At 44.6% G+C, this 20,464-nt stretch overlaps 2 long non-coding RNA genes across 2 annotated transcripts; both read left to right on the plus strand.

Annotated features, from left to right (window-relative positions):
• Positions 1-7,646: 7,646 nt before the first annotated feature.
• On the plus strand, positions 7,647-11,441 carry LOC142929363 (uncharacterized). The gene is made up of 3 exons (XR_012945656.1): positions 7,647-8,633; positions 9,120-9,246; positions 10,757-11,441. It is a non-coding gene; the product is annotated as an uncharacterized LOC142929363 (long non-coding RNA).
• A 341-nt stretch (positions 11,442-11,782) lies between these two features.
• Positions 11,783-16,962, plus strand: LOC116947476 (uncharacterized). The gene is made up of 3 exons (XR_004403678.2): positions 11,783-12,023; positions 12,821-13,035; positions 15,627-16,962. It is a non-coding gene; the product is annotated as an uncharacterized LOC116947476 (long non-coding RNA).
• Positions 16,963-20,464: the final 3,502 nt, after the last annotated feature.

Genomic DNA, 20,464 nt, shown 5'->3' on the forward strand with positions numbered 1-20,464 from the left:
ATGTTTTGGAAAACTCCCCAAAAACATGTGTAGTGACAGGGTGCCATCTGTTGACCATGAGGGATAACCATGGGTATGGGTGCGATATATAACAGCCAACCATAAGGGGGGCGTAACTGGGCCAAGGGTCAGAGGCGGGGATTAGTCGAGATGGTCCTGAAGCCTACACGAGAGTTCTGGAAGAGGGGCGTGGCCAGAGGCGGGGCTTGCCCACGCCGTGGAGTATAAAAGGGGGAGGTAACCGGAGGTTCGGGGCCGTCGTGGGGGTTCGGTCCTGGCTGCCGTCGCTGTCTTCGCCGTCATCTCTTCATCATCGTCCGGCCGTATAGCCGATCCGCTGTATGGTCCCCATCATCGTCGTCGTCGCTGTATAGCCAGCCAGTTATATAGTAGACGCCGGTGATGTGGCTGTATGAGTGGGTCAGCTATACATAGCCCAGTGTATATGTCGCTCAGTGACTCTGCCTGTAAAGTGTGAGAAATAAACAAGGAGCCCTCTACAAGTCGTGTCTTGGAAGTCGCTCACTACACATGTAATCACCAAAAAGGGGAATTTTAAATCATCACTACAGAACTCCTGATTGAGACAGTTTGCTCGCAATAATGTTTGTTGGTCTCATTCTTCACGGTGTCGTGTTGTTTATTATTGTTTTCCTCGTCTCGTTTGCAGGGGGTTTTGTTTGCTCCCTTCAGCACACAATTGGCGTACATTCAATCAGTCCGCACGCGCACAATTTGATGGGCGCATTGTGATGACGATAATCGAATATTTAAACGGAAAATCCACGCGACCATGGTGAGAGTGACACGCAAACCCCAAAAATACAGCAGGCGTCAGAGTAGGGATCGAACCCACACTCTACCTGTATACCAGGCGAGGTCGTTAACATCTCGCCACCGTACAACCGGGAGAGCCGTACGGTTCCCTCGATGTGCCTTTGCCCTGACTCAAAGACGTCAACGATCGTGGCCTCCCATGTAGCCCTGTCCACGAGATTGCTCAAGACCTTTGCATTGGACCAGGGTGGTCGGCAAACCTGTGACTCCGGGTCCGCACGTGGCTCTTTTCAGGACTGCTGTCACGACGTTATCCACGTGCATTGTGGCTCTTGAAATAACAGAGTTTGACGTATTCGGGAAAAAAAATGCTCCTCTTGTTATTTCGGTTGCCGACCCGTTCATTAGATGCTCCCAGTTGCATCCAGTTGTTCAAATTGCTTATGGAACTTAATTTGCTGCCTTTGTACCTATAATTGTTCCCCAGTAAAAAAATAATAATTGATAAACGATCTCTCGTTTTCTCATGACGTGTCCAAAGAAAATCTAACTTGCCTGTCTCAAATTATTCTTATTAATTCTCTTGTTGTGCCTGCCGTCCGATATACTTTCAGTTACTCATCATGTCTGCCCATTAAGTTTGGTATCATCCTTCTTTAAAAAATAAAAAAAAATTCCTTTGCTTATAGTTTGATTTGTAACCAGACAGCGCAACCGTGAAAACCCACGCAGCCATTTTGTCTGTACTTTAAGCTAGTTCGAACTTTTTGAAATCTATTGTATAGAAAACCACAAGCAACGGTAGATCGAAAACGTGTGAGGGTGATGTGGGAAGGAAAATGCTTCCTCATTCTTTCACCTAGACGATACGTGCGGGGTTTTTTTTTTCCCCACACGCACATGTCCCGTCGCGCACAAAACCAGCGAACGCGAAGTCTTTTAATCGTCTCTCTGAACATCCGCCTGGACGGGTCTACCTCCTCCTGCTCCTCGGCTCGCTCGCTCGAGATGTCAGCGGCAGACAGGTCAAAGAAAGAGAGGATGAACGTGGGTTCCAGCTTCCTCAACGCCGAACAAAACGAGATTCTGTTCAGCCTGCTGGGACACAAGTGCACGGTATGTGATATCTCATCAAATCACTTAACCGAGAGCCAATTAAACATTTCAGCTGGCACACAGGTGCACGCTATGTGATATCTCACCAAATCACTTAACCGAGGGCCAATTCAACATTTCAGCTGGCACACAGGTGCACGCTATGTGATATCTCACCAAATCACTTAACCGAGCGCCTATTAAAAATTCCATTATACCGAAATGTTGAGATGACTTCGAGCTGATACAACTTGGTCTGTGTTAGTTATTGCACTCCTATCAGAAGAACCTCCACCGAATTGAGATCTAGAGAGCCCTTATAAAAAAATTGTTTTCCCTACTAATCCACACTGGCCGAATGTCTTGGAAGCTGCGGAATTTCCCACCACACGCAACCTGGGGATCGACGAACTGCGGTTGCGAATTCCTATTACGTGTTAAATAAAAAAAAAACAAATTTTAAACGAAACTGTAATGAACGCATTCGTGTGTCCATCACCCCCACCAGACACTGGTGTCCACCATGGTGATCGTCTTCCTCCACGAGGGTGGCCAGTGGATGCGAAAGCACTATGGCGTGGCGTGCTTCGTGAAGGACAGCTACAAGAAGTCCTACTTCATACGCATCTATAGCGTGGGGGTAAGTTGCGGAGAGCGGCCCATTGTGCCATCGTTACAACGCAGTTAGTAAAAGTGGTGCTTTATTCGCCCAAAAGGCATTGCTATGAATCTTAGGATTTGATTTCAGTTAGCAAATGAGATTCGATTTCCCGGCACGGCAGTTTAAACGATGGTGCTCATTTGTTTTGTTAATTACCCCCACGCCTTTACTCGCTCACCAGTTATAAATGGGAAGACCATGGTTCGTTGACGGCAGGAACCACGTGGGGTCAATAAGCGTGGGTACTCCCACCTCCTCCAAAACGTCTGACAAGCGTGGAAGAGTAGGCCAAAAACCCTCTCGAGTGGCTCTCCAGTGACCTACCTTATTACAGACCAATTCATACCTTATTGGTCACCCCGTGCCCCTATAAATCTCAACGTTCATCATACAAAGTCCCAACACAAACAAATCGACAATTTGTTTTAAGCCCGAATCGAAACGGCTGTACGCCGTATGGACCTGAAAACTCAATTTCCCTGCACAACAATACGGTGGTGAACCATATGGGTGGACAGCTGTGCGATTGCCTTTCCTGAAGAGGACTTTTGAAATAAAGTGTTGCTGTTTCACTACCCCCCTCCCCCCCTCCTTCCTGGTGTTCAACCATCGTCGAGTCGCCCACCGCTTCTCCGGAGGACAGAAACACAGCGCAGAGTCTGCTGATCGTCTCCGAACTTTGCTGACGTTGATGTTGTTGTTGTTTATTTAGCCGACGTGTTTCTCCCCCACCCCCCACCTCTCCCTCGAAAGGATTCACGACGGGAGGAGAGCGGAAAGGGCGGACCAGGACTCAAGGTAATTGAAAATCTTTGTTTTCTATTTATGTTACTTTATATTATGTTTTATTCACTATACAGTATTTTTTTTACAGTGTCACATGCAAATGTACAATATGCCTTCTTAATAATAAGTTTAACTATGCTTCCCTTGAACCGTAACACATTTCATAACATTGACCGTATAGACATTTAAATACATTCCATCGTTGCGTTCCGACTTACAAACCGTTTGACTTACGACGGGTCTCGGGAACAAATTAGGATCGTAACCCGAATACTGCCCATACCCGAGTGGATTTCGCACAGCATAGGAAACAAATTTATGAGACCTTCTTTGCCAGTAACAAGATGTAGTCATAGGTTGTTACCCTTTTATCTGGCACAACAACTGACACCTTTATACAAGGGATAATGTTTGCAATAACCACAACACAATCAGTCAAAATGCAAACAAAAGATACAACTCTGATAATGATATGCACTGTCCTTGAATTTGATTGGTCCACACCCGAGACGGCTTTTCTTAGAGCCCAGTCTCCACTGGTGTTGGACCAGATGACGCCAAAAGGTGCTTTTTGTGCCAGATAAAAGGGTAAAAAACCTATTACTATAGGAAACACTGTTTCTCTCTCGTGTACAGGAGCATGGCCTGCTGTGGGAGCAGGAGCTCGAGAAAACGCTCACGTACAAGGCGGCTCACGAAATCTTCCACACCGTATACAGCAAGGCAAGCGCACTGCTGCCCGTGGTCCTCTCGCCACCAACACGACCTTAACCCCTTACACTGCCCGCTACAGGATTTGTCAGGTGGTATGCCGTGCATTTTGTGGTTGCGCAATCCACGCTGTGGTGGGGCAATCTCCACTGTGGTAATGAACAATTACAGTTTGAGTTGCAGTGGTGGTGGTAGTGGTGATGGCACGGTTTGGTGGTTCTGGTGGGACATTAAACATCCACTTTACAGCAGTGACTTGTTTTACTATTCACTTGGGTGAATAGTAAAACAAGTCACGTCAAAGTGTTTTTTTTCTAACTCACTTAAATTGAGTGTTGGGCAGTGCTCATCAACAGTTCACAGCCCTAAGCCGGTGTAGTAAATTCCATATTCCTATGGCGGGCGTGAGGATTTCTAGAGGTACACTTTTTATCTACCCGAAAGGAGTTGAGGGCTAACTCGGCCCCTGACTGGAGCTTTAACTAGTGACCTCCCGATATTGAGCCGTGTGTTCCACTGCTTGCACCACTTAGCCGTAATACGGTGTTAGCATTCACGTCTATCTAAAATCAAGTCTGCCATTAGTCAGTCCACTGCTGCATTAAGGTGTCTTCATGCCGTGTACAGTTAACACTGTCCCACTAATGCCCCACAGAATCGATTTGGTGACCATAATGGGAATCTGCCATCCACCTGATTCTGTAACGTGCTTCGACTTGATGATCAGTACTAAATGTACAAAACTTCCCCAAATCTATAGTGTTTCACACAATTGCCAAGAGAAACACATTTTACCTCAAAGACTCGTTGGTTGTAACGCTGACTTTTATTTTGGCGAACATCTCTCAGTATTTACGATACACACACATGCGCGACTAGTGAGTGCGTGAATACAAAGTTACCAGCTTTTTTTGTCAATACTGGCATGAACACAGTTTGCCAAATGAAATGTTAAATCCTTCCTTCAAAAACTTTGCTTAGAAAACCCAAGAGGATTTCCCAAGGAAGTCGCTTATACACAGCCTCAATACAAAGATGAAGTTGTGGTTTAAAATGGGACGAAGAAGAACTCACCATAACAGAGGAGAAAGAATGATAATACATTTCCTGGGCCATCCACACAGCATCGACAATGATTAAAATAAGTTCAAATCGCTCTGTTATGTTTGCCATGCACTCAGTGGACTGGATGCTGCTGCTATGGTGTAATGTTTAGCGCACTGGACTTGCAATCCATAGGTTGCCGGTTCAATATTCCTGTGCAAAATTCTTAAATCCCCCCTCCACCTCTGTCCACCCAGCAGTATCGCGGCGCTTTCAGATGCGCATCTGCGGCCGTCTGGAACGCTCTTCCTTCCGATATCGGGAAGCCACTGGAGCTATGCACTTTTCAATCATCTGCATTGAAAACTAATTTATCTAGAACTGCTTCTTGTTGTGTTTAGTTTGTTGTCCATCCCCCGCACCTCCGATTAGCACGATTGGCTACGTACGGGTGCGAAAGAAGTTGACCATACATACTTAAATTAGTTCATAACATTTGAACACCGAAAAAACCTTCGCAAGTGTTGATCACCGACCCTTCTTTCCTCCCACAGGACAAGAAAGCCGCTCTCTGTTTCGAGACCGAAGCAGAGGCCGCAGATTTCAAAACGATCGTTATCGAAAAGCTGCATCTACTGTGTCCAGGAAACAGCAAGCCAGCCAGCGGTGCACTCCCTGCAAAGTTCGATACACTTCCGGGGAGGTTGTTGCCAATTCACAAAGGTACGCGAGTGGTCCTCAAGTACCTGGACGAACAAACTCGGTACTGTATTTGTTTCCTTTTGCCTCTTACGCTCCCGCACAAAATAAGGACTTTTTGAGCGGTCCAGGAACACCTTGGGAATGAATACCGGGAGGAGGTGGGAAAATGTTGAGCAGTAGGCATCTAGTCAGCGGGGTGGGCAAGTGGGGCCCTCGGGTTGGAGGGGACAACCACCAGGCGACGAAGAAGTGCCCACATCCACCTCCAATATCAATCCCTGCACCAGGATCCATGCCACGTTGCCACGTTACGCTACCGCTCGCGCATAGATGTACAAAACACATCCAACACCAACGACAACTTTCATTTGCAATGCGTTTCCGAAAACTCATTTTGAGACGATGCGTTAAACATTGACCCTTCTCACATGTTTAGACTGGTCATGGCCTCGTTTTTTTATTTTATTTGTATCGATGCGTAATAGGAGCCCAAAAACACAATGGGAACTATGCTATGGCAAATGTTTTTTTTTTTATCAACTGAACATTTTTTGCTGCATGGCACTGCAGTAATGATAGCAAAAAAATAATAATTGAGACATTAAATACACACCGAAGGGCAATTGCCAACAATCGATTTAATATCCAGTAATTACCAAGTGAAGTTAACGGCAGCAGCTTAAAATAACCAATAACACCTTGTTATTGGACTGTGGTGTTTTTCATGGCAGTCGTTACAAATTAGGCAACATTAATTCAAGATTAACGATCGATTGTCTTGCATTGATTCTGTACAAATCAGGGGACGTGCATCTGTAAATAATACCAAAGCACCGCATACACTTGTAAAACAATGCTCATTCACCTGCAGACACTTTGTACTTGTACAGCCCTTCTGTCAATCCACTGCTGGCTGAGGGCCTCCCCTCACTTTTGCACGTTTGCGGGGGTTATTTTAATTGACCATACTTCACCACACTGGCCAGTGTGGGTTGGTATACACGCGGGACCATAAAAGTACTGTCCAATAATTAGTTTCATTGCGCTGCCCTCTGCGTCCCAAGCAGGTAGCTTTGCATTATGAGACCTCCTTTGCCAGTAACAAGATATAGTAATAGGTTTTACCCTTTTAATTGGCACAAAAAACTGACACCTTTATTCAAGGCATCATGTTTGCAGTAACCACAACACAGTAAAAATGCAAACAAAAGAGACAACTCTGATAATAATAATAATATGCACTGTCCTTGAATTTGATTGGTCCACACCCGAGACGGCTTTTCTTAGAGCCTAGTCTCCACTGGTGTGTCCAACGTAGGCTGCGAAGCTACCTATAGTAATAGGTTTTACCCTTTTAACTGGCACAAAAACTGACACCTTATTCAAGCCTAGTGGAGACTGGGCTCTAAGAAAAGCCGTCTCGGGTATGGACCAATCAAATTCAAGGACAGTGCATATAATTATCAGAGTTGTCTCTATTGTTTGCATTTTGACTGCTTGTGTTGTGGTTATTGCAAACATGATGCCTTGAATAAAGGTGTCAGTTTTTGTGCCAGTTAAAAGGGTAAAAATTATTACTTTAGGTAGCTTCGCAGCCTATGTCACACCTGTTTGTTGTTTACGGCAGTCACCTGCATGCGCACTTTGGAAACTCAACCCTGCCGAGATCAGCACACTCACTCCGGGCGATTTGGTCAGAAGAGCAGAAACTTGACGGAGAGTACAGTGAGCGTGTCTCTATTCGCGAGGGTTGCGTTATTTACAACTCTCACGAATGCAGAATTCGCGAGTTCGGAAACCTCGTTTAACGGGGAAAATGGGGTTACGTTCCTGGTTACAGTGAACATGGGGGGAGGGAGGGAGGGAGGGGGGGAAATTGTAAATGTTTAATAACAATGACTACAGTAAATAGTAAGTTATAAATAACAATGTGTTTGGACGCTTGGGAGCCATGATTAAGGTATATTAACAAGTAGGTATAATACTGACCGTACAAAGTAAAAATGAGGATAAAGCGGGCAGCCGAGGTGGCGTGCCTGATCTTCGCGGACAATTTCAAATGAACAAAACTTGCGCGCACCTCCCCGGCGTGTCGGTGCTCTGGCACGTAGACGCGCGAACACTGGAATCTGGCGGGGCGCAAAATGGGAATCCGTATGCATTTAGTGACTCGCAAATATGTGAAATTGGCGAATGCAGAACTCGTGAATAGCGAGCGGTGACTGCATACGTTCGTTCGTTCGTTTCTCAGTCCGCTTGTCCTGGTGAGGGTCGCGGCGGCAGCGTGTCGAGTCGTGGCGGTGACAGATTCCAGCACAAAATTACTATACACTATACACTACTATACACTCCTACACTACTATACACTACTACACTATACACTACTATACACTAGACTATACACTACACTATACACTACACTATACACTGCTTTACACGATACGATACACTACTTTACACTACACTACTATACACTACACTATTATACACTACTATACACTATATACTACTGCACTATACTATACTACCCTATACACTACCACACTATACACCACACTACAAACTACTATACACGACACTATACACTATACACTACTATACACTACTATACACAGACTCGAGCGCTTCCTGGGGAATTCCCAGGCATTCCCAGGCCGGCCGAGCGACCGCGTCCCGTCAAGCGTGTCTTGAGCCGGCCCCGCGGGTCTTCGCCCAAGTGGGACGTGTACATGTTAAGAGAAAATAAATCCCACGTGTTGCTCTTTAGACGCTTCGCTGCCGCCTCCACTTCCATCACGGCTGCCCAATGCCCCTCCGCAGCTGCTGCCAACGCGCTCAACTCACACGTTACCGACAAGTGAGCAACATGAGAGGGCACGGGCAAGGTTGCCTGCCAACTTTTCCACAGTAGAACCAAAGCCATATTTTTTTCTCATTCTCCCTAGGTCTATTAACGCCTGTGGAAGTATACTGCAATAAAGTGTAAAGGTTATTTGTTTGCGTATTTAGTTGGTTGTCCTTTCCCCGCACCTCCTGTGAGCAACGCTTCATACTTGGCATAACCCTCGCGCGGAACAGCCTTGAGACTCAGTGAGGCTTTCCATGGTAAGCAAGCATAATAAGAATAATTACCGTTGCATGCGCATCTCCGATTAGCACGGTTGGCTACGTATGGTGCGAAATAAATTTATCATACGTCATAATACTGGTACCAGATCTCGGTACAAATCAAAATCCGGGTGCCAATTGCCAAGATCTGTCGAGACCGCCGCATGCACTCTGGGCGATTCGGACATCGGCTGGTGTGTTGTTTTATTGTTTTTCCGAATGCAATGTTTTTCAGACACAAATCAGAACGATGCACCTCCACCTACGGGCACCGAAACCGTTAAGAAGAATAAATATTGGCTCAAGATGGCCGAGAAAATCGGAAAACCCACGAAAGAAATCAGTGGCCCCAAAGACTTCCAGTAGGTTGAGATCACTTGCAGAATTACCCATGAGCAGATTTGCTTAAGAGAGAATGTTAATACAGGGTGCTTACCCTTTCCAGCAATAATACAGGTATTCAGATAACCTATTACCACAAGCATGTGTGATTAATGCATACTTGATGCCTTGCAAAAAGGTGTCTATTTGGTGTTTGAACATCTTAAGACCTCCTGTATTAATGCCAGAAAGGGTAAAGCCTATTCGTTTTTCATCAATTACCTGTTGTTGAAAATATCAACTTTGATAGCCCTGAGCACTGACTTATACAGGGTGCTTCAAAAATGTTTCAACACTTCTGAGAATTTGCAACAACACCACAAGAAATGTGCCGCCTCCGGGCTCTGGAAACCACCTGGAGAAGATTCCAGGCCACGTGTTGACAATGATGGCGAACAAGTGGAGACTCTTTGACTTTTTACAGTTATTAACATGCTGTACATTCGTTATCATGTTACCGTGTATTATCCGCTCTTTTACCATGAAAAACGATAGTCCCATATAAGTCTTTAAAAAAAAATTAAGCACCCTGTATATAGCTGGATGTGCAGCCAATGCAAGCTTAACATCATGAGCCACGCAAGGGAAACGCAAATATCCAGCAGAACATATTTCTGAGTTGTGTGTGTGTTTGTGTGGGGAGCGGTAGTGTAGCGGTTAGCGAGTTGAGCTACGAACCCGGCGACACGAGTTCGATTCCCGCTCATGGCCAATACCAGTGATGATTATCTGAACCGGTCCTGGGCCTCCCCTAGGTCGACTCAGCCTCAAATGAGTACCTGTGTGATGTGTAAACATTGCTACTAGGGAGACAAAGGCGGTCGGGCGTGGTGCTGGCCATCCACCCCCTCGTGTACAGTGCCAGCCCTTCATATGTGCTCGCTAACAACGCTTGCTATACGGGGGATCTTTGTGTTTAGTATGGATGGAATGAAATAAAAATAAAAATTCATATAACACGATTAACTAAAATAGTCTACAGTATGCAGAAACTGGGAAAGGCGACAACAGCACACGCGTTGATATAGTGCACATAGCCAAATGTGGTGGAGAATGCCTGTAACGTAGTCCAGCGATTTGGGTTGCTGGATCATGCAAAGGTGGAACCTGCATGAGACACCTACCTCCAAGGTAAAGGAGGTCCCTGTAAGGGGCAGTACAGCAAGTAATTTTCCTCTTCGGCTGCGTAGGTTCTTTTGATTTCTGGAATCCCAGTTTCCTTCCACATGGAAACATTCTAATGGATGAAATTATCTAAACGTCCCGCAGAAGAACCCTCCGGAAGACGAGCCCGATTCAAATTTCACTATTTTGCATGCGCTTATGTCAACTCAAAATAGTGCATTGGCTCACTAGAGCTTGATTAACCTACTTCTCATCGCAAAGTGGGATACAGTGACACAGTAAGGGACTGTTGCCGAGTGAGACGAATATGAAACATTAAGAATTCATAAGCGGCAACATTTAACTTGTGCTCTTTGTACATTTCAGGCACAACCATCACATAGCGTGGGATCCGTTAAAGGGCTTTGATGTAAGTCACATTCACAAACAATTTCACAACCTTGTCAATGTAGATGATATCTCACTCTCCGATGTGTTTTAAGATGTCCCGCATTTCGCCCCACATGCTGAGAGCTTTTTTTAAGAACCGACGTTTCTCTCCACTTGCTGAAGAAGTTCCCAGCACATGCAATGAAACGTCGGACATTGTGCCGAACAACACGTGGTACGACCCGAACACACATTTACCGGACATCAGATGTACTGGATATTTGTGAAAAAGAGCTTCATAGGTCATCGGATTTCTCCAGGATAAATCAAGACTCTTACTTACCCAGGAAAGTCTCACTGACTCTTTTTCCAGAGGATCGTGCCAGGCTTTTTACATTAAGGGTGCAATGCATAAGAGGTTTTTTTGGGTTAGATCGCGATCTAACCCTAAAAAACTTCTATTATGGATGATATTGATCGCGAAAGCCTACGTGTTAAAAGGTGCAATGGTTGCTATGTATAATCCCAATAAAATGTTTCATATGGAGCCAATTATGACCACACAAGAGAGCTATACAGCACAACTTACTCAGTAGATGATCTGTGTTTGCTCAAGGATGCAGTCAGTCTAAGTGACTTTGGTGGTATCATCTGTCTGAAATAACGACTGGTCGCTTGTTTTAGAAGCTCGTGTGTTAAACCGCCAAGAGTTTAACACTGCATGTGCATTAACGATAAATGCGCTCTCAAGATCTCGTGACACTATTCGGAATGAGTTCGGTCACGTGTGCCGGTGTCACAGTTGAAATTATCCAACTTTTAAAATAAATGGCTATGTTGCTTAATTGGCTAAAACCACGTAATGGCATTGCCCCCCGTATGCCAGTCTATATGTCTGTGCGACAGGGGTGCCTTGTAAGAGTCTTGCACTATAAAAAGTGTGTCAACAGCAATTTAACCTAGTTATTAGTAGTATAACAATGCTATAAAGGCTGTCACAACATGTCACACGTTCGCACATCACAACAAGCAGAAGACACTTCTAGACGAGCGTGACAGATTAAAGCGAAGATTGCGGATTTAAAATACATGTCGATGCTCTTTTGCTGCATTCTTCAGATCAAGAACATTCCAAACGAGATGAAGGATGTGTTTATGAAAGCTGGAATCAACGAGCAGCAGTTAACTGACAAGAAATCGTCCGAAGCTATTCGTGAAGTTCTTGATGCTTATGGCCTTGTCGACACTGATCAGAAGAAAACGGGTATGGAAATACCATAACCAAGATTAGGATGTGTGTGCAATGGGGACTTAGAGCAGGGGTCACCAAACTTTTTTCACAGCGGGCCGGATATACTGATAGAATGACGAGCGCGGGCCGCATAATCATTCTGTTCAATACTTGTGGGCGGGAAAGGATGCGTATTTGTGTGTGTTGCCGTGGAAACCATGGTAACGTCAGAGCGTAGGCTCTGACGGCGGGCCTGATGGACTGACGTCGCGGGCCGGATCCGGCCCGCGGGCCGTAGTTTGGTGACCCCTGACTTAGAGGCTCAGAGGTCAGAGCGCTGAGCTCTGAGCCTGGAAAACCAGAGGTGGCATTTGTATGCTCAACCTGGAGCCACAAACTACCCGTATTTTTTTTTGTTCAGCAAAGCAGAATCACCATTTCCATACTCACGTGAGCAATTGGTTTTGCTTAGGGCTGTTGACAGTCCTGAGAAAGTAGTGGAAGTCTGTTATTTTTTATTCCTATGCCCAGGACGAATCTTATCGTACGACATCCTAACCAGACGGTGCTCATTTTTATCATCCGTGAAGAGGGAATAATGATGATGATCGTTATTATAATTATCATGATAATGATTATTGGTGATGGTGGATGATGACAATATATGATTGATGATGGGTTATTGTGATGTTTGTGGTTGCTGTGGTGATGATTGCTATTCAGTTTTCCAAACTAAGCAACAATTTGAAGTCAAAATAATAATATACTTACTGTATGCATCATAAATATCATCATATCCGAAACAAATATTATTATTGCTCATTTTACAGAATGTGAACACACCTCACAGCGGTCATGTGACCCAAGAAACCCACAAACGCCAAGATATTTAACGGCCATGAATACTCAAAAATCTACAGCAGAGAGTCCCAACCGATTCCTGGGAGTCGACAAGTTCCCTTCGCCCAAGTCCCCAGAACAAAACCAGGATATGGTCCAGAAGCTGAACAATCTTCAACAGATGTTGCATCAGTTGATGATGGAGGTGAGTCACCTTTGTGTGAATATCGCCAACGATGCACGCCTCTTAGAGTTACGTTAAAATGTACGATTGCCATGGTCATACTGCTGTTGATACTGGCCTTCTGAGTTGAACAGGCCAGTATCATCAATGAGCATTCATGAAAATGAATGAATTTGATTAAGATTAAACATTAAAGGGTGGCACGGTGGCGAGATGTTTACTACCTCACCTGGTATACTGGAGGTCATGACCCTGACGCATGGATATTTAGAGTTTGCATGTCTCTCTCCCCGTGCTCGCTTGGATTTTTCTCCTGGTCCTGCGGTTTTTGCTTGCACATTTAGAAACAACATGCTTTGAGAGTATTGGCTGCTATTAATTTCCAAATTATAAGCTACTTTGTTGGACAAGTCGTTTCTGAAAAATAGCTATATAGCTCAGTGCGCCTTACCTGATCAAATAAAAACTAGTTCAGTTAAGTTCAAACCTAAAGAATTAGAAATGGGCCTAAGTCTGGCTCTGTGAGCCTCGGACATGAACAATGAGCTGTAAGCATTCTAAAGGTGCATAGCTTTGTGAGACTCGGACAACAATATTGAAGCTGGAAAATTTGACGCACTTACGTATAATTGAGTCCATGCTCGTAACTAGAAAAATAATATATTTTTTAAAATAACTTTTAAATCTGGGCCCCCCAACAGATACGAACAAAACATGTGTCAATGTTTCTGTGTTTCAACCTAGCCATGTGTGAGAGTTTACAGTTGGAACTTTTCAAGGATGAAAGTAGAAACTATGACAATAAAAATAGCCATTATAAAAACTGCAGTTTTCCATTTAGGGCAACACCCAACCAGGGCCGGATTAAAGCACGGGCCCTTAGGGGTTGCAGCCCAGGGGCCTCGGCCAGCTGGAGGGCCTCCAGAGATGAAGTGAAAAGTTATTTAATTTGTGAATGTTGAATGTTATATGTTGTTAGCCTTGGTAAAAATAAATTGTATTTTTCTTTAACTTTGTTTTCCTTTTGAAAATATTACTGGGAGCCTCACAGTACCTGTAGCCCAGGGGCCTCACAGTACCTGCAGCCCAGGGGCCTCACAGTACCTGTAGCCCAGGGGCCTCACAATACCTGTAGCCCAGGGGCCTCACGGTACCTGTAGCCCAGGAGCCTCACGGTAGCTGTAGCCCAGGGGCCTCACAGTACCTGTAGCCCAAGGGCCTCACAGTACCTGTAGCCCAGGGGCCTCACGGTAGCTGTAGCCCAGGGGCCTCACAGTACCTGTAGCCCAGGGGCCTCACAGTACCTGTAGCCCAGGGGCCTCACAGTATCTGTAGCCCAGGGGCCTCACAGTACCTGTAGCCCAGGGGCCTCACAGTAGCTGTAGCCCAGGGGCCTCACAGTATCTGTAGCCCAGGGGCCTCACAGTACCTGTAGCCCAGGGGCCTCACAGTAGCTGTAGCCCAGGGGCCTCACAGTACCTGTAGCCCAGGGGCCTCACAGTACCTGTAGCCCAGGGGCCTCACAATACCTGTAGCCCAGGGGCCTCACAGTACCTGTAGCCCAAGGGCCTCACAGTACCTGTAGCCCAGGGGCCTCACAGTACCTGTAGCCCAGGGGCCTCACAGTACCTGTAGCCCAGGGGCCTACAAAAACTTAATCCGGCCCTGCACCCAACCCTTTGTAGAGGGAAACTACTTTACACTTTTTTTCTTCTTTGAACGGAGGCTACGTATCTGGGGTTTTTTTCCGAAAGGTTCAGGTTTGCTGAATCGAATAATAACATCATATTTTCGTGATCTTTCAAATGAATTGAGTAGTTTTTGGAAGTGGGTGATGCTAAAAGTTTCTCGAGTGGGGAAATCCCACTACCAAGTTACCATTACAGCAAATTCGTGGTGACCGCTGATGTACATGTATGCACGTATTTATAGAATCTCTGGAACAATGTAAAAAGCAAAATAACACTGTAGTTGCTTTACATCACACATCATGCAAATCGTCGTGATGTCACAGAAAGTTTGGGGTACCGTCGACTTTCTTACAACAGGCGCTACTTATCACCGCATTCTCCAGATCGGAAGATACATTTGTTTCCCCTGTTTCCGTATTTTAAAATCACAAGTTGAGGGCGCAGTCTTACAATCCAGCAGGCGTATTTTGTGTGACAAGGTGTGGATAACCTTATTAACACCGGGCGCAAGTTTGGGATGTATTTTACCCTCCTGAGCATCTTATATTTGATAATCCGGAGAATACGGTAGTATGTTTGTCGCGCAGTCTCTGCACTTTACCGCCAGTCATCAGAGCATATAGAACATGAAGGTGCAGATGGAGCTAATTAAGCGACAGGCTGCTGATATGTCTTTAATATCAAGCCACTGGAGCTATGCACCGTTTAATCTAGATTGAATACTCATTTCTATAGAACTGTTTTTTGTGTTTAGTTTGTTGTTCTTCCCCCGCACCTCAATTTGCACGGTTGGCCACGTATGGTGTGCGGACGATGTTGAACATGCGTACACAGAACAAAGTAAAATGCATGTGGCATATAGTGTTCATTAGGAGTGCCTAGCAATTAAATGTGGGACTCTGTTCACTCTGCCCCCAACAGGTGTCTGGTGAAGATGTCTGAAAACTCACGATTTGGATTATTGTGGCAATGGTGAAATGTGAAACGTGCATTACGTGAAGACGGAGCAAACGATGTTCTTTGAGTATTTCAGAATAACTTTGTGGTGCGTTTACAAAACCACCCTTAGACCTAACTTACACCTCCGCAGACATCACGAGAATATAAACTCTAACTAGTCCGCCTACCTATCAAAAGGAACTAAGCAGAACCAAATGCGAATGGTACACCGAACAATGTAATGTCCGGTCAAATAATCGTCTGATAATAACCGTATATAATTGTTTATTTTAGTTTTCAGCGATGTCAGCTATGTAACTTGTGTGTGTGTGTGTGAAGTATTACATGCTGTATGTATGAACTGTATTATGCCACATTTGTAAAACTGGATAAAAGCCATAGAGGTCTAAGTATTCGTATGTTTTCAGTGCTCCGTGCAGCTTTGAGCTCTGGATAGCCACCCTGATTGCCCACCCAAAAAGCCAGGTCAAACGTCTGTTTTGGAAATCACGAATATTACATTGTACCTGAGGTTATTTATTCGTGAGCTAAACTGAAAAAAATGTGGGCAAGGCTAATTGCCGAAAGAGAAAGGAGGGATGTAACAAAAGGCATCACATGCTCACACTAGGCCCCATGCCAATGAGACTGATTGGAGCATTGGATTTTAAGCAAAACTGTGCAGACATTTTTTGCAATGTGATTATTTCGTCACCCTTGCTGGTATTCATGTGTCGGCGGGAAGGGGGAGAGCGGGTCTCTCCTCCACATGTGTGTAAGGGAAACGTATAGGTGAAACTTTAGTAAGTATAACTCCAATAATCCGTGGTCACGTGAGGACGAACGTCGTGGTTAATGGGATAAACTTGATAATTAATGCCACCTATCTGTGTAAAATGTGTGAATAATGCAACACCATTCTACCACAAAGCATCGTGGGAAAATCCAGGAATAATTGTGGATGATGGGAAGAATGTGATCATGGGTAATAGGTTTCACTGACCCTACAGCTCCAGCAGATAACAGGGTAATGTGTGAACGGATAAGAGTTCTACCATACCAGCACCCTTATGTAATGGTACACAAGACTGGGACTTGATTTGATGTAGGTAGCATTATATGATTTAAGCGTCATATATAAACAAAACATCTTAACTGCATTTTCGTTTTCCAAATTTTCTATGGAGAAGCTCCTAGGATATAGCCACCCTTAGCATGTAAATATCCACAATTGCAAGTGCCCTGTGAAAATGGCTGGAATAAGTCACAGTTGGTGTAAGTGGGTTATAAAATAAAATACTCTGTGCCGCCGAATGCCCACACTTTCACATTTAGTAATCTCAAAGCATTTGCATATACATTAGATAAGGCGCTGAGGCACGTAACCATAAGTACCCGTTGATTGACAGTTGATGAAATGAGATGAAATTCTGGTGCTGCGTGTTGGCAAGGGTCATGAGCGAATACGGTTTGGGAAAGTAGGTGAATTAAATAGGATTGTGAAAATCGTAAAGCATAATATTAATGGGTTTTTCTCCAAGCGTGGGGTCTCCAACCCCACACAAAAATACCACACGTCACATATCCACCTCGCTGGGGGATGGACTGTGGTTTAGGTGGATGCGTGAAAAGGTCGAATTGGTAAACATCTATTAAAAAAATGTTACACCACCATGCGCAAATAGGTTTTCTGGACAATAAAGTGCACACTGCTTTCACCATGGGAAAATGCTTTGCAGTAATGTCGAAGTAGAAGTGAATGCACACGAGACTAAGAATGCATTACTGTATTTGAAAAGATTGGATGTTGTGAATATCTATTGAAATTGACGGTTAACACCGTGCACCAATACAGCACTGAGTGTGGGTGGTGAATTGATCAGGGCGAACCTGTAACTGTCAGATATGCACACGTATCATACTTTTAATACATGAACAAGCATTCCAAAGGAGAGTCCTTTTGAAAAGGTCATGAAGCTCCGTCAGGAAATCCTGGAAAAAGACAACTGAATGAGCATGTGATTACTGTATGTGTATTCGAAACAAATTGCACACATTTTTAAAAGGTCCTCTGGTTAATTTAGCAAAGAGCATTTGCAGATAATTTCCAAACTCCACACTAGATGGTGGGCAGTGCTATTTTTTAAATAACTGCCAGAAGGCAGCACCTTCAATAAAATTTAACTTACTCTGGTTCTATTTTGATTTAAAGCTTTCGTGACTGCAGTAATTCATATTCTTAGTTCTTTCGGTAAAGTCACGTTGTTTTATATATATTTTATTATTTTGTTGTTTCCCTTCAACGTGACTTTACCGAAAGAACTAAGAATATGAATTACTCTGGTTCTATTCGGTAAAGTAACGTAGATAAAAAATAAAACAACTTTACCGAATAGAACCAAAGAGTATGGATCCTTGCAGTCACGAAAGCTTCAAATCTAAAATTTAACTTGCAATCCCTTTTGTTTAATGAAGGCCCTTACACCAGAGCGTGTGGCTCATGGGGGTTATTTGGCCAAACCACCAGGCTGGTCAGTGCGGGTTGGTGAAGGCAGACGGCCAAGTAGTCGGAGCGTAACAGTGCACCGCCACCATGGATTTTGTTCCACTGCCCTCTGCTGTCCAGCACGTAGCCCCACAAGCCCGATGACAATCTCTATTGTCCATAACATGGGACCTTTTTTGACAGTATCAAAGTATGAAAAAAATAAGCATAGGTTTTACCCTTTCTGGCAATAAAACAGGAGGCGTTGAGATGTTTAAACACCAAATATAAACCTTTTGCAAGGAATCATATCTGCATTAACCACACGTACTTGTGGTGAACATGCAAACAAAAAAAACATGCTCTGATAATAATATATGGCATTGTCTTTGAAACTGAGTGGTCTACACCAGAGACAGCAACCTTCTTTAGGGCCTAGCCTCACCACCAGTCAGACCAAAGAACGCCTTTTGGAGAACGCCTTTTTGCGTTCTTTAGTCGGGCACTGGTGAGTCGAGGCCCTAAAGAAGGTTGTCTCTGGTCTAGACCAATCAGTTTCAAAGACAATTCCATATATTATACTGGTAGGAACCTCCTGGTTACACCAGCCCACAGGGGATTATTGTGTCCGTCCGTCCGTCGTGCATCCAAAAATGGGAGCGGTGGGGCTGGGTCGAGAGGGGAGGGTGGGGAGGGGCTGGGTGGGGCGGGGCTGGGTGGGGAGGGCAGGGTGGGGCGGGGCTGGGTGGGGAGGGGAGGGGAGGGTGAGGAGGGGCTGGGTGGGGAGGGGAGGGTGGAGCTGGGTGGGGAGGGTGGAGAGGGGCTGGGTGGGGAGGGTCTGGTCACCCCGTGGTGCCCTTATAAAACTCAACGTTTAACCTACTCACGCCGGCTTGTGCCCGCCCTCACAGTCGGGCATATTTGCGGAATACACCACGTGGTGCCGCCGTTGACCCTGGCCACTGACCGAGCAACCCAACGTTCCTACCAGCTCCCTCCGCAGGAATGTGTTTATCAGAGCATGTTTTTGTTTGCATGTTAGGTTTTACCCTTTCTCACAAGTACGTGTGGTTAATGCGGATATGATTGCTTGCAAAATGTTTCTATTTTGTGTTTGAACATCTTCACACCTCCTGTTTTAGTGCCAGAAAGGTGTAAAACCTATTCTTATTTTTACTATTGTCCATGTTGGTCACGTGTCTAAGCTTAGCCTCTGAGAGCTCACAGCATCGACCCGATGACCCAATCACCTAGAAATGCTACTTGATCGAAGATGAACGTTTATTGCGAAGTGGGGGTTTTACCTGTGCCAAAATTTTCAACATTTTTCACATAAAGACATACACTGCTGATCATTTCATTCCTGCAGTGTATTGTGGCATCGAAACTTTGCCACAGCTTATTGTCAAGATAAATAAATACAGATTTCTGAACTGCTGTTTTTTGTGATCTTTAATGAGTGTACATTGCGCAAGGGATTTATATGTCCTGTATTGTACTTGCTTTTTAAAATAAAATGTAATGTTACAATAAATATCCACTTTTGTTTGCGATTTATCAAGTGGCCAATGACGACGATGCGTTTAGGCTTGCCACGACTGCATTGCTTTCAGCACATTTATATGTTTAAACATATGAAATTTGTTTTTAAACATATAAATGCTTAAAGTTACGAAAAGCAACTTGACACCTTAGTTTTACATTCATTAGATGACACCATTGCCTGTTTCTGTTTAAACACTGTAACTCGCTGTCCAACGCTATATTCGCTGTATATTGTACACGTGTACATACCATTTGTCAATCCACTGCTGGATGAGGGCCTCAACCGTGCAATTCAAATCACGGGGATTATTTGGGCAATCTTTACCCCCACTGCAGGTCGCTGTGTCTTGGTGTAGGTAAGGAGCATAGACGTGGACAAATCACATTTTCTCTGATGTATCAACTCGCACATCTTCAAACGTTTCATTTTCCCCCGACAGATATGCGTCTTCATCTTTCGTCCAGATGAAAGGACACGATTTTTTTTGTTTAAGTGAAAGCCTCTCTTAATGGACTCCCCATTTGGCCAAAATAGTGGTCTTGTTATTGGTTCTGCACTGTCTGAGCCGCTACATTCCATGTCGGTTGAATGGAGTGTTGTGCTTAGAGACAACGCACATGTCGGAATAAACTAAACCGCCGGAAAATGGTGGAGATTTGTCCATTTCGACCACATTCGGATTGAAAATACCGTATCAATCAATCGTTCAAATGACCTCATGATTTTACATCATATTGGCGAGAAATATCATTTCTGCAAACACGTGAATTCGAAGCTGATGAAAAAAAA

Source organism: Petromyzon marinus, chromosome 30 (assembly GCF_048934315.1).
Source record: "Petromyzon marinus isolate PM22_M1 ecotype Great Lakes invasive population chromosome 30, UKy_Petmar_22M1.pri1.0, whole genome shotgun sequence".
Lineage (NCBI taxonomy): Eukaryota > Metazoa > Chordata > Hyperoartia > Petromyzontiformes > Petromyzontidae > Petromyzon > Petromyzon marinus.